Source organism: Siphateles boraxobius, unplaced genomic scaffold (assembly GCF_051911475.1).
Source record: "Siphateles boraxobius isolate OS27281-9 unplaced genomic scaffold, OSU_SipBor_1 257, whole genome shotgun sequence".
In the NCBI taxonomy this organism is placed as follows: domain Eukaryota; kingdom Metazoa; phylum Chordata; class Actinopteri; order Cypriniformes; family Leuciscidae; genus Siphateles; species Siphateles boraxobius.
Genome location: NW_027508873.1, coordinates 145,628 through 162,500, shown reverse-complemented (window position 1 = coordinate 162,500; position 16,873 = coordinate 145,628).

Sequence of the window (16,873 nt, the reverse complement as noted above, 5' to 3'; positions counted from 1 at the left end):
TGAAGGTGCTTTTATTCACTTATATCTTAATCTAATAGATCTTGGTTAGCTACTCAATTTGATGAAAGTTATTTTATTGTTGATTCATAACCCAACCTGAGCAGTTTCCTCCTCATCAAACACCCATCTCCTGTTCTCTGTAAAACTGCACATCAAACTATCAGTCTGGAGCCATGGCGCCACCTAGTGACCTTATACTGCACTGCAAATATACTAATATACTGCACTGCAAATATACTAATATACTGTCCTGCAAATATACTAATATACTGTATTGCAAATATACTAATATACTGCACTGCAAATATACTAATATACTGTACTGCAAATATACTAATATACTGTACTGCAAATATACTAATATACTGTATTGCAAATATACTAATATACTGCACTGCAAATATACTAATATACTGTACTGCAAATATACTAATATACTGCACTGCAAATATACTAATATACTGCACTGCAAATATACTAATATACTGTATTGCAAATATACTAATATACTGCACTGCAAATATACTAATATACTGCACTGCAAATATACTAATATACTGCACTGCAAATATACTAATATACTGTATTGCAAATATACTAATATACTGCACTGCAAATATACTAATATACTGCACTGCAAATATACTAATATACTGTACTGCAAATATACTAATATACTGTACTGCAAATATACTAATATACTGCACTGCAAATATACTAATATACTGTATTGCAAATATACTAATATACTGCACTGCAAATATACTAATATACTGCACTGCAAATATACTAATATACTGCACTGCAAATATACTAATATACTGTACTGCAAATATACTAATATACTGCACTGCAAATATACTAATATACTGCACTGCAAATATACTAATATACTGCACTGCAAATATACTAATATACTGCACTGCAAATATACTAATATACTGTACTGCAAATATACTAATATACTGCACTGCAAATATACTAATATACTGTATTGCAAATATACTAATATACTGCACTGCAAATATACTAATATACTGTACTGCAAATATACTAATATACTGCACTGCAAATATACTAATATACTGCACTGCAAATATACTAATATACTGCACTGCAAATATACTAATATACTGTACTGCAAATATACTAATATACTGTACTGCAAATATACTAATATACTGCACTGCAAATATACTAATATACTGTATTGCAAATATACTAATATACTGCACTGCAAATATACTAATATACTGTACTGCAAATATACTAATATACTGCACTGCAAATATACTAATATACTGCACTGCAAATATACTAATATACTGCACTGCAAATATACTAATATACTGTACTGCAAATATACTAATATACTGTATTGCAAATATACTAATATACTGCACTGCAAATATACTAATATACTGTACTGCAAATATACTAATATACTGCACTGCAAATATACTAATATACTGTACTGCAAATATACTAATATACTGTATTGCAAATATACTAATATACTGTACTGCAAATATACTAATATACTGTACTGCAAATATACTAATATACTGCACTGCAAATATACTAATATACTGTATTGCAAATATACTAATATACTGTATTGCAAATATACTAATATACTGTATTGCAAATATACTAATATACTGCACTGCAAATATACTAATATACTGTACTGCAAATATACTAATATACTGCACTGCAAATATACTAATATACTGTATTGCAAATATACTAATATACTGTATTGCAAATATACTAATATACTGTACTGCAAATATACTAATATACTGCACTGCAAATATACTAATATACTGTATTGCAAATATACTAATATACTGTATTGCAAATATACTAATATACTGTATTGCAAATATACTAATATACTGCACTGCAAATATACTAATATACTGTACTGCAAATATACTAATATACTGCACTGCAAATATACTAATATACTGCACTGCAAATATACTAATATACTGTATTGCAAATATACTAATATACTGTATTGCAAATATACTAATATACTGTACTGCAAATATACTAATATACTGTATTGCAAATATACTAATATACTGTATTGCAAATATACTAATATACTGTATTGCAAATATACTAATATACTGTATTGCAAATATACTAATATACTGCACTGCAAATATACTAATATACTGTATTGCAAATATACTAATATACTGTACTGCAAATATACTAATATACTGTATTGCAAATATACTAATATACTGTATTGCAAATATACTAATATACTGCACTGCAAATATACTAATATACTGTATTGCAAATATACTAATATACTGTATTGCAAATATACTAATATACTGCACTGCAAATATACTAATATACTGTACTGCAAATATACTAATATACTGTATTGCAAATATACTAATATACTGTATTGCAAATATACTAATATACTGTACTGCAAATATACTAATATACTGTATTGCAAATATACTAATATACTGCACTGCAAATATACTAATATACTGCACTGCAAATATACTAATATACTGTACTGCAAATATACTAATATACTGTATTGCAAATATACTAATATACTGCACTGCAAATATACTAATATACTGTATTGCAAATATACTAATATACTGCACTGCAAATATACTAATATACTGTACTGCAAATATACTAATATACTGCACTGCAAATATACTAATATACTGCACTGCAAATATACTAATATACTGCACTGCAAATATACTAATATACTGTACTGCAAATATACTAATATACTGTATTGCAAATATACTAATATACTGCACTGCAAATATACTAATATACTGTACTGCAAATATACTAATATACTGCACTGCAAATATACTAATATACTGTACTGCAAATATACTAATATACTGCACTGCAAATATACTAATATACTGTACTGCAAATATACTAATATACTGTCCTGCAAATATACTAATATACTGCACTGCAAATATACTAATATACTGTACTGCAAATATACTAATATACTGTACTGCAAATATACTAATATACTGCACTGCAAATATACTAATATACTGTACTGCAAATATACTAATATACTGTACTGCAAATATACTAATATACTGTACTGCAAATATACTAATATACTGTACTGCAAATATACTAATATACTGTACTGCAAATATACTAATATACTGCACTGCAAATATACTAATATACTGTACTGCAAATATACTAATATACTGTATTGCAAATATACTAATATACTGCACTGCAAATATACTAATATACTGTACTGCAAATATACTAATATACCGTCATGCTAATATACTAATATACCGTCATGCAAATATACTAATATACTGTACTGCAAATATACTAATATACTGCACTGCAAATATACTGTACTGCAAATATACTAATATACTGTCCTGCAAATATACTAATATACTGTACTGCAAATATACTAATATACTGTATTGCAAATATACTAATATACTTTACTGCAAATATACTAATATACCGTACTGCAAATATACTAATATACTGCACTGCAAATATACTAATATACTGTACTGCAAATATACTAATATACTGTACTGCAAATATACTAATATACTGTATTGCAAATATACTAATATACTGCACTGCAAATATACTAATATACTGTACTGCAAATATACTAATATACCGTCATGCTAATATACTAATATACTGCACTGCAAATATACTAATATACTGTACTGCAAATATACTAATATACTGTATTGCAAATATACTAATATACTGCACTGCAAATATACTAATATACTGTACTGCAAATATACTAATATACTGCACTGCAAATATACTAATATACTGTACTGCAAATATACTAATATACTGTATTGCAAATATACTAATATACTGCACTGCAAATATACTAATATACTGTACTGGAAATATACTAATATACCGTCATGCTAATATACTAATATACCGTCATGCAAATATACTAATATACTGTACTGCAAATATACTAATATACTGCACTGCAAATATACTGTACTGCAAATATACTAATATACTGCACTGCAAATATACTGCACTGCAAATATACTAATATACTGTCCTGCAAATATACTAATATACTGCACTGCAAATATACTAATATACTGTCCTGCAAATATACTAATATACTGCACTGCAAATATACTAATATACTGTACTGCAAATATACTAATATACTGTACTGCAAATATACTAATATACTGCACTGCAAATATACTAATATACTGTACTGCAAATATACTAATATACTGTCCTGCAAATATACTAATATACTGCACTGCAAATATACTAATATACTGTACTGCAAATATACTAATATACTGTACTGCAAATATACTAATATACTGCACTGCAAATATACTAATATACTGTACTGCAAATATACTAATATACTGTACTGCAAATATACTAATATACTGTACTGCAAATATACTAATATACTGTACTGCAAATATACTAATATACTGTACTGCAAATATACTAATATACTGCACTGCAAATATACTAATATACTGTACTGCAAATATACTAATATACTGTATTGCAAATATACTAATATACTGCACTGCAAATATACTAATATACTGTACTGCAAATATACTAATATACCGTCATGCTAATATACTAATATACCGTCATGCAAATATACTAATATACTGTACTGCAAATATACTAATATACTGCACTGCAAATATACTGTACTGCAAATATACTAATATACTGTCCTGCAAATATACTAATATACTGTACTGCAAATATACTAATATACTGTATTGCAAATATACTAATATACTGCACTGCAAATATACTAATATACCGTACTGCAAATATACTAATATACTGCACTGCAAATATACTAATATACTGTACTGCAAATATACTAATATACTGTACTGCAAATATACTAATATACTGTATTGCAAATATACTAATATACTGCACTGCAAATATACTAATATACTGTACTGCAAATATACTAATATACCGTCATGCTAATATACTAATATACTGCACTGCAAATATACTAATATACTGTACTGCAAATATACTAATATACTGTATTGCAAATATACTAATATACTGCACTGCAAATATACTAATATACTGTACTGCAAATATACTAATATACTGCACTGCAAATATACTAATATACTGTACTGCAAATATACTAATATACTGTATTGCAAATATACTAATATACTGCACTGCAAATATACTAATATACTGTACTGGAAATATACTAATATACCGTCATGCTAATATACTAATATACCGTCATGCAAATATACTAATATACTGTACTGCAAATATACTAATATACTGCACTGCAAATATACTGTACTGCAAATATACTAATATACTGCACTGCAAATATACTGCACTGCAAATATACTAATATACTGTCCTGCAAATATACTAATATACTGCACTGCAAATATACTAATATACTGTCCTGCAAATATACTAATATACTGCACTGCAAATATACTAATATACTGTACTGCAAATATACTAATATACTGTACTGCAAATATACTAATATACTGCACTGCAAATATACTAATATACTGTACTGCAAATATACTAATATACTGTACTGCAAATATACTAATATACTGCACTGCAAATATACTAATATACTGTACTGCAAATATACTAATATACTGCACTGCAAATATACTAATATACTGTACTGCAAATATACTAATATACTGTCCTGCAAATATACTAATATACTGCACTGCAAATATACTAATATACTGCACTGCAAATATACTAATATACTGCACTGCAAATATACTGTACTGCAAATATACTAATATACTGCACTGCAAATATACTAATATACTGCACTGCAAATATACTGCACTACAAATATACTAATATACTGCACTGCAAATATACTAATATACTGTCCTGCAAATATACTAATATACTGTACTGCAAATATACTAATATACTGTACTGCAAATATACTAATATACTGCACTGCAAATATACTGCACTGCAAATATACTAATATACTGCACTGCAAATATACTGTACTGCAAATATACTAATATACTGCACTGCAAATATACTGTACTGCAAATATACTAATATACTGCACTGCAAATATACTGCACTGCAAATATGCTAATATACTGCACTGCAAATATACTAATATACTGCACTGCAAATATACTAATATACCGTCATGCAAATATACTAATATACTGCACTGCAAATATACTAATATACTGTCCTGCAAATATACTAATATACTGCACTGCAAATATACTAATATACTGTACTGCAAATATACTAATATACTGCACTGCAAATATACTAATATACTGTCCTGCAAATATACTAATATACTGCACTGCAAATATACTGTACTGCAAATATACTAATATACTGCACTGCAAATATACTGCACTGCAAATATACTAATATACTGCACTGCAAATATACTAATATACTGTCCTGCAAATATACTAATATACTGCACTGCAAATATACTAATATACTGCACTGCAAATATACTAATATACTGCACTGCAAATGTACTAATATACTGTACTGCAAATATACTAATATACTGTACTGCAAATATACTAATATACCGTCATGCAAATATACTAATATACTGTACTGCAAATATACTAATATACTGTACTGCAAATATACTAATATACTGTACTGCAAATATACTAATATACTGCACTGCAAATATACTGCACTGCAAATATACTAATATACTGCACTGCAAATATACTGTACTGCAAATATACTAATATACTGCACTGCAAATATACTGCACTGCAAATATACTAATATACTGCACTGCAAATATACTGTACTGCAAATATACTAATATACTGCACTGCAAATATACTGCACTGCAAATATACTAATATACTGCACTGCAAATATACTAATATACTGCACTGCAAATATACTAATATACCGTCATGCAAATATACTAATATACTGCACTGCAAATATACTAATATACTGTCCTGCAAATATACTAATATACTGCACTGCAAATATACTAATATACTGTACTGCAAATATACTAATATACTGCACTGCAAATATACTGTACTGCAAATATACTAATATACTGCACTGCAAATATACTGCACTGCAAATATACTAATATACTGCACTGCAAATATACTAAAATACTGTACTGCAAATATACTAATATACTGCACTGCAAATATACTAATATACTGTACTGCAAATATACTAATATACTGTATTGCAAATATACTAATATACTGCACTGCAAATATACTAATATACTGTACTGCAAATATACTAATATACTGTACTGCAAATATACTAATATACTGCACTGCAAATATACTAATATACTGTACTGCAAATATACTAATATACTGTACTGCAAATATACTAATATACCGTCATGCTAATATACTAATATACCGTCATGCAAATATACTAATATACTGTACTGCAAATATACTAATATACTGCACTGCAAATATACTGTACTGCAAATATACTAATATACTGCACTGCAAATATACTGCAATGCAAATATACTAATATACTGTACTGCAAATATACTAATATACTGCACTGCAAATATACTGTACTGCAAATATACTAATATACTGTCCTGCAAATATACTAATATACTGTACTGCAAATATACTAATATACTGTATTGCAAATATACTAATATACTGCACTGCAAATATACTAATATACTGTACTGCAAATATACTAATATACTGCACTGCAAATATACTAATATACTGTACTGCAAATATACTAATATACTGTATTGCAAATATACTAATATACTGCACTGCAAATATACTAATATACTGTACTGCAAATATACTAATATACCGTCATGCTAATATACTAATATACTGCACTGCAAATATACTAATATACTGTACTGCAAATATACTAATATACTGTATTGCAAATATACTAATATACTGCACTGCAAATATACTAATATACTGTACTGCAAATATACTAATATACTGCACTGCAAATATACTAATATACTGTACTGCAAATATACTAATATACTGTATTGCAAATATACTAATATACTGCACTGCAAATATACTAATATACTGTACTGGAAATATACTAATATACCGTCATGCTAATATACTAATATACCGTCATGCAAATATACTAATATACTGTACTGCAAATATACTAATATACTGCACTGCAAATATACTGTCCTGCAAATATACTAATATACTGCACTGCAAATATACTAATATACTGTCCTGCAAATATACTAATATACTGCACTGCAAATATACTAATATACTGTCCTGCAAATATACTAATATACTGCACTGCAAATATACTAATATACTGTACTGCAAATATACTAATATACTGCACTGCAAATATACTAATATACTGTCCTGCAAATATACTAATATACTGTACTGCAAATATACTAATATACTGTACTGCAAATATACTAATATACTGCACTGCAAATATACTGCACTGCAAATATACTAATATACTGCACTGCAAATATACTGTACTGCAAATATACTAATATACTGCACTGCAAATATACTGTACTGCAAATATACTAATATACTGCACTGCAAATATACTGCACTGCAAATATACTAATATACTGCACTGCAAATATACTAATATACTGCACTGCAAATATACTAATATACCGTCATGCAAATATACTAATATACTGCACTGCAAATATACTAATATACTGTCCTGCAAATATACTAATATACTGCACTGCAAATATACTAATATACTGTACTGCAAATATACTAATATACTGCACTGCAAATATACTAATATACTGTCCTGCAAATATACTAATATACTGCACTGCAAATATACTGTACTGCAAATATACTAATATACTGCACTGCAAATATACTGCACTGCAAATATACTAATATACTGCACTGCAAATATACTAATATACTGTCCTGCAAATATACTAATATACTGCACTGCAAATATACTAATATACTGCACTGCAAATATACTAATATACTGCACTGCAAATGTACTAATATACTGTACTGCAAATATACTAATATACTGTACTGCAAATATACTAATATACCGTCATGCAAATATACTAATATACTGTACTGCAAATATACTAATATACTGTACTGCAAATATACTAATATACTGTACTGCAAATATACTAATATACTGCACTGCAAATATACTGCACTGCAAATATACTAATATACTGCACTGCAAATATACTGTACTGCAAATATACTAATATACTGCACTGCAAATATACTGCACTGCAAATATACTAATATACTGCACTGCAAATATACTGTACTGCAAATATACTAATATACTGCACTGCAAATATACTGCACTGCAAATATACTAATATACTGCACTGCAAATATACTAATATACCGTCATGCAAATATACTAATATACTGCACTGCAAATATACTAATATACTGTCCTGCAAATATACTAATATACTGCACTGCAAATATACTAATATACTGTACTGCAAATATACTAATATACTGCACTGCAAATATACTAATATACTGTCCTGCAAATATACTAATATACTGCACTGCAAATATACTGTACTGCAAATATACTAATATACTGCACTGCAAATATACTGCACTGCAAATATACTAATATACTGCACTGCAAATATACTAATATACTGTCCTGCAAATATACTAATATACTGCACTGCAAATATACTAATATACTGCACTGCAAATATACTAATATACTGCACTGCAAATATACTAATATACTGCACTGCAAATATACTAATATACTGTACTGCAAATATACTAATATACTGCACTGCAAATATACTAATATACTGTACTGCAAATATACTAATATACTGCACTGCAAATATACTAAAATACTGTACTGCAAATATACTAATATACTGTACTGCAAATATACTAATATACTGCACTGCAAATATACTGCACTGCAAATATACTAATATACTGCACTGCAAATATACTAATATACTGTCCTGCAAATATACTAATATACTGCACTGCAAATATACTAATATACTGTCCTGCAAATATACTAATATACTGTACTGCAAATATACTAATATACTGCACTGCAAATATACTAATATACTGTACTGCAAATATACTAATATACTGCACTGCAAATATACTAATATACTGCACTGCAAATATACTAATATACTGCACTGCAAATATACTAATATACTGCACTGCAAATATACTAATATACTGTACTGCAAATATACTAATATACTGCACTGCAAATATACTAATATACTGTACTGCAAATATACTAATATACTGCACTGCAAATATACTAAAATACTGTACTGCAAATATACTAATATACTGCACTGCAAATATACTGTACTGCAAATATACTAATATACTGCACTGCAAATATACTGCACTGCAAATATACTAATATACTGCACTGCAAATATACTAATATACTGTCCTGCAAATATACTAATATACTGCACTGCAAATATACTAATATACTCTCCTGCAAATATACTAATATACTGCACTGCAAATATACTAATATACTGCACTGCAAATATACTAATATACTGCACTGCAAATATACTGTACTGCAAATATACTAATATACTGCACTGCAAATATACTGTACTGCAAATATACTAATATACTGTACTGCAAATATACTAATATACTGCACTGCAAATATACTGTACTGCAAATATACTAATATACTGCACTGCAAATATACTGCACTGCAAATATACTAATATACTGCACTGCAAATATACTAATATACTGTCCTGCAAATATACTAATATACTGCACTGCAAATATACTAATATACCGTCATGCAAATATACTAATATACTGTACTGCAAATATACTAATATACTGCACTGCAAATATACTAATATACTGTATTGCAAATATACTAATATACTGCACTGCAAATATACTAATATACTGTCCTGCAAATATACTAATATACTGCACTGCAGATATACTAATATACTGCACTGCAAATATACTGCACTGCAAATATACTAATATACTGCACTGCAAATATACTAATATACTGTCCTGCAAATATACTAATATACTGCACTGCAAATATACTAATATACTGTCCTGCAAATATACTAATATACTGAACTGCAAATATACTAATATACTGCACTGCAAATATACTAATATACTGCACTGCAAATATACTGTACTGCAAATATACTAATATACTGCACTGCAAATATACTAATATACTGCACTGCAAATATACTGTACTGCAAATATACTAATATACTGCACTGCAAATATACTAATATACTGCACTGCAAATATACTGTACTGCAAATATACTAATATACTTTACTGCAAATATACTAATATACTGCACTGCAAATATACTGTACTGCAAATATACTAATATACTGCACTGCAAATATACTGCACTGCAAATATACTAATATACTGCACTGCAAATATACTAATATACTGTCCTGCAAATATACTAATATACTGTACTGCAAATATACTAATATACTGCACTGCAAATATACTAATATACTGCACTGCAAATATACTAATATACTGCACTGCAAATATACTAATATACTGTATTGCAAATATACTAATATACTGCACTGCAAATATACTAATATACTGTCCTGCAAATATACTAATATACTGCACTGCAGATATACTAATATACTGCACTGCAAATATACTAATATACTGTACTGCAAATATACTAATATACTGTACTGCAAATATACTAATATACTGTACTGCAAATATACTTATACTGCACTGCAAATATACTAATATACTGTCCTGCAAATATACTAATATACTGCACTGCAGATATACTAATATACTGCACTGCAAATATACTAATATACTGTACTGCAAATATACTAATATACTGTACTGCAAATATACTAATATACTGTACTGCAAATATACTTATACTGCACTGCAAATATACTAATATACTGCACTGCAAATATACTAATATACTGTCCTGCAAATATACTAATATACTGCACTGCAAATATACTAATATACTGTACTGCAAATATACTAATATACTGCACTGCAAATATACTAATATACTGTACTGCAAATATACTAATATACTGTATTGCAAATATACTAATATACTGTACTGCAAATATACTAATATACTGTACTGCAAATATACTAATATACTGCACTGCAAATATACTAATATACTGTACTGCAAATATACTAATATACTGTACTGCAAATATACTAATATACCGTCATGCTAATATACTAATATACCGTCATGCAAATATACTAATATACTGTACTGCAAATATACTAATATACTGCACTGCAAATATACTGTACTGCAAATATACTAATATACTGCACTGCAAATATACTGCAATGCAAATATACTAATATACTGTACTGCAAATATACTAATATACTGCACTGCAAATATACTGTACTGCAAATATACTAATATACTGTCCTGCAAATATACTAATATACTGTACTGCAAATATACTAATATACTGTATTGCAAATATACTAATATACTGCACTGCAAATATACTAATATACTGTACTGCAAATATACTAATATACTGCACTGCAAATATACTAATATACTGTACTGCAAATATACTAATATACTGTATTGCAAATATACTAATATACTGCACTGCAAATATACTAATATACTGTACTGCAAATATACTAATATACCGTCATGCTAATATACTAATATACTGCACTGCAAATATACTAATATACTGTACTGCAAATATACTAATATACTGTATTGCAAATATACTAATATACTGCACTGCAAATATACTAATATACTGTACTGCAAATATACTAATATACTGCACTGCAAATATACTAATATACTGTACTGCAAATATACTAATATACTGTATTGCAAATATACTAATATACTGCACTGCAAATATACTAATATACTGTACTGGAAATATACTAATATACCGTCATGCTAATATACTAATATACCGTCATGCAAATATACTAATATACTGTACTGCAAATATACTAATATACTGCACTGCAAATATACTGTACTGCAAATATACTAATATACTGCACTGCAAATATACTAATATACTGTCCTGCAAATATACTAATATACTGCACTGCAAATATACTAATATACTGTCCTGCAAATATACTAATATACTGCACTGCAAATATACTAATATACTGTACTGCAAATATACTAATATACTGCACTGCAAATATACTAATATACTGTCCTGCAAATATACTAATATACTGTACTGCAAATATACTAATATACTGTACTGCAAATATACTAATATACTGCACTGCAAATATACTGCACTGCAAATATACTAATATACTGCACTGCAAATATACTGTACTGCAAATATACTAATATACTGCACTGCAAATATACTGTACTGCAAATATACTAATATACTGCACTGCAAATATACTGCACTGCAAATATACTAATATACTGCACTGCAAATATACTAATATACTGCACTGCAAATATACTAATATACCGTCATGCAAATATACTAATATACTGCACTGCAAATATACTAATATACTGTCCTGCAAATATACTAATATACTGCACTGCAAATATACTAATATACTGTACTGCAAATATACTAATATACTGCACTGCAAATATACTAATATACTGTCCTGCAAATATACTAATATACTGCACTGCAAATATACTGTACTGCAAATATACTAATATACTGCACTGCAAATATACTGCACTGCAAATATACTAATATACTGCACTGCAAATATACTAATATACTGTCCTGCAAATATACTAATATACTGCACTGCAAATATACTAATATACTGCACTGCAAATATACTAATATACTGCACTGCAAATGTACTAATATACTGTACTGCAAATATACTAATATACTGTACTGCAAATATACTAATATACCGTCATGCAAATATACTAATATACTGTACTGCAAATATACTAATATACTGTACTGCAAATATACTAATATACTGTACTGCAAATATACTAATATACTGCACTGCAAATATACTGCACTGCAAATATACTAATATACTGCACTGCAAATATACTGTACTGCAAATATACTAATATACTGCACTGCAAATATACTGCACTGCAAATATACTAATATACTGCACTGCAAATATACTGTACTGCAAATATACTAATATACTGCACTGCAAATATACTGCACTGCAAATATACTAATATACTGCACTGCAAATATACTAATATACCGTCATGCAAATATACTAATATACTGCACTGCAAATATACTAATATACTGTCCTGCAAATATACTAATATACTGCACTGCAAATATACTAATATACTGTACTGCAAATATACTAATATACTGCACTGCAAATATACTAATATACTGTCCTGCAAATATACTAATATACTGCACTGCAAATATACTGTACTGCAAATATACTAATATACTGCACTGCAAATATACTGCACTGCAAATATACTAATATACTGCACTGCAAATATACTAATATACTGTCCTGCAAATATACTAATATACTGCACTGCAAATATACTAATATACTGCACTGCAAATATACTAATATACTGCACTGCAAATATACTAATATACTGCACTGCAAATATACTAATATACTGTACTGCAAATATACTAATATACTGCACTGCAAATATACTAATATACTGTACTGCAAATATACTAATATACTGCACTGCAAATATACTAAAATACTGTACTGCAAATATACTAATATACTGTACTGCAAATATACTAATATACTGCACTGCAAATATACTGCACTGCAAATATACTAATATACTGCACTGCAAATATACTAATATACTGTCCTGCAAATATACTAATATACTGCACTGCAAATATACTAATATACTGTCCTGCAAATATACTAATATACTGTACTGCAAATATACTAATATACTGCACTGCAAATATACTAATATACTGTACTGCAAATATACTAATATACTGCACTGCAAATATACTAATATACTGCACTGCAAATATACTAATATACTGCACTGCAAATATACTAATATACTGCACTGCAAATATACTAATATACTGTACTGCAAATATACTAATATACTGCACTGCAAATATACTAATATACTGTACTGCAAATATACTAATATACTGCACTGCAAATATACTAAAATACTGTACTGCAAATATACTAATATACTGCACTGCAAATATACTGTACTGCAAATATACTAATATACTGCACTGCAAATATACTGCACTGCAAATATACTAATATACTGCACTGCAAATATACTAATATACTGTCCTGCAAATATACTAATATACTGCACTGCAAATATACTAATATACTCTCCTGCAAATATACTAATATACTGCACTGCAAATATACTAATATACTGCACTGCAAATATACTAATATACTGCACTGCAAATATACTGTACTGCAAATATACTAATATACTGCACTGCAAATATACTGTACTGCAAATATACTAATATACTGTACTGCAAATATACTAATATACTGCACTGCAAATATACTGTACTGCAAATATACTAATATACTGCACTGCAAATATACTGCACTGCAAATATACTAATATACTGCACTGCAAATATACTAATATACTGTCCTGCAAATATACTAATATACTGCACTGCAAATATACTAATATACCGTCATGCAAATATACTAATATACTGTACTGCAAATATACTAATATACTGCACTGCAAATATACTAATATACTGTATTGCAAATATACTAATATACTGCACTGCAAATATACTAATATACTGTCCTGCAAATATACTAATATACTGCACTGCAGATATACTAATATACTGCACTGCAAATATACTGCACTGCAAATATACTAATATACTGCACTGCAAATATACTAATATACTGTCCTGCAAATATACTAATATACTGCACTGCAAATATACTAATATACTGTCCTGCAAATATACTAATATACTGAACTGCAAATATACTAATATACTGCACTGCAAATATACTAATATACTGCACTGCAAATATACTGTACTGCAAATATACTAATATACTGCACTGCAAATATACTAATATACTGCACTGCAAATATACTGTACTGCAAATATACTAATATACTGCACTGCAAATATACTAATATACTGCACTGCAAATATACTGTACTGCAAATATACTAATATACTTTACTGCAAATATACTAATATACTGCACTGCAAATATACTGTACTGCAAATATACTAATATACTGCACTGCAAATATACTGCACTGCAAATATACTAATATACTGCACTGCAAATATACTAATATACTGTCCTGCAAATATACTAATATACTGTACTGCAAATATACTAATATACTGCACTGCAAATATACTAATATACTGCACTGCAAATATACTAATATACTGCACTGCAAATATACTAATATACTGTATTGCAAATATACTAATATACTGCACTGCAAATATACTAATATACTGTCCTGCAAATATACTAATATACTGCACTGCAGATATACTAATATACTGCACTGCAAATATACTAATATACTGTACTGCAAATATACTAATATACTGTACTGCAAATATACTAATATACTGTACTGCAAATATACTTATACTGCACTGCAAATATACTAATATACTGTCCTGCAAATATACTAATATACTGCACTGCAGATATACTAATATACTGCACTGCAAATATACTAATATACT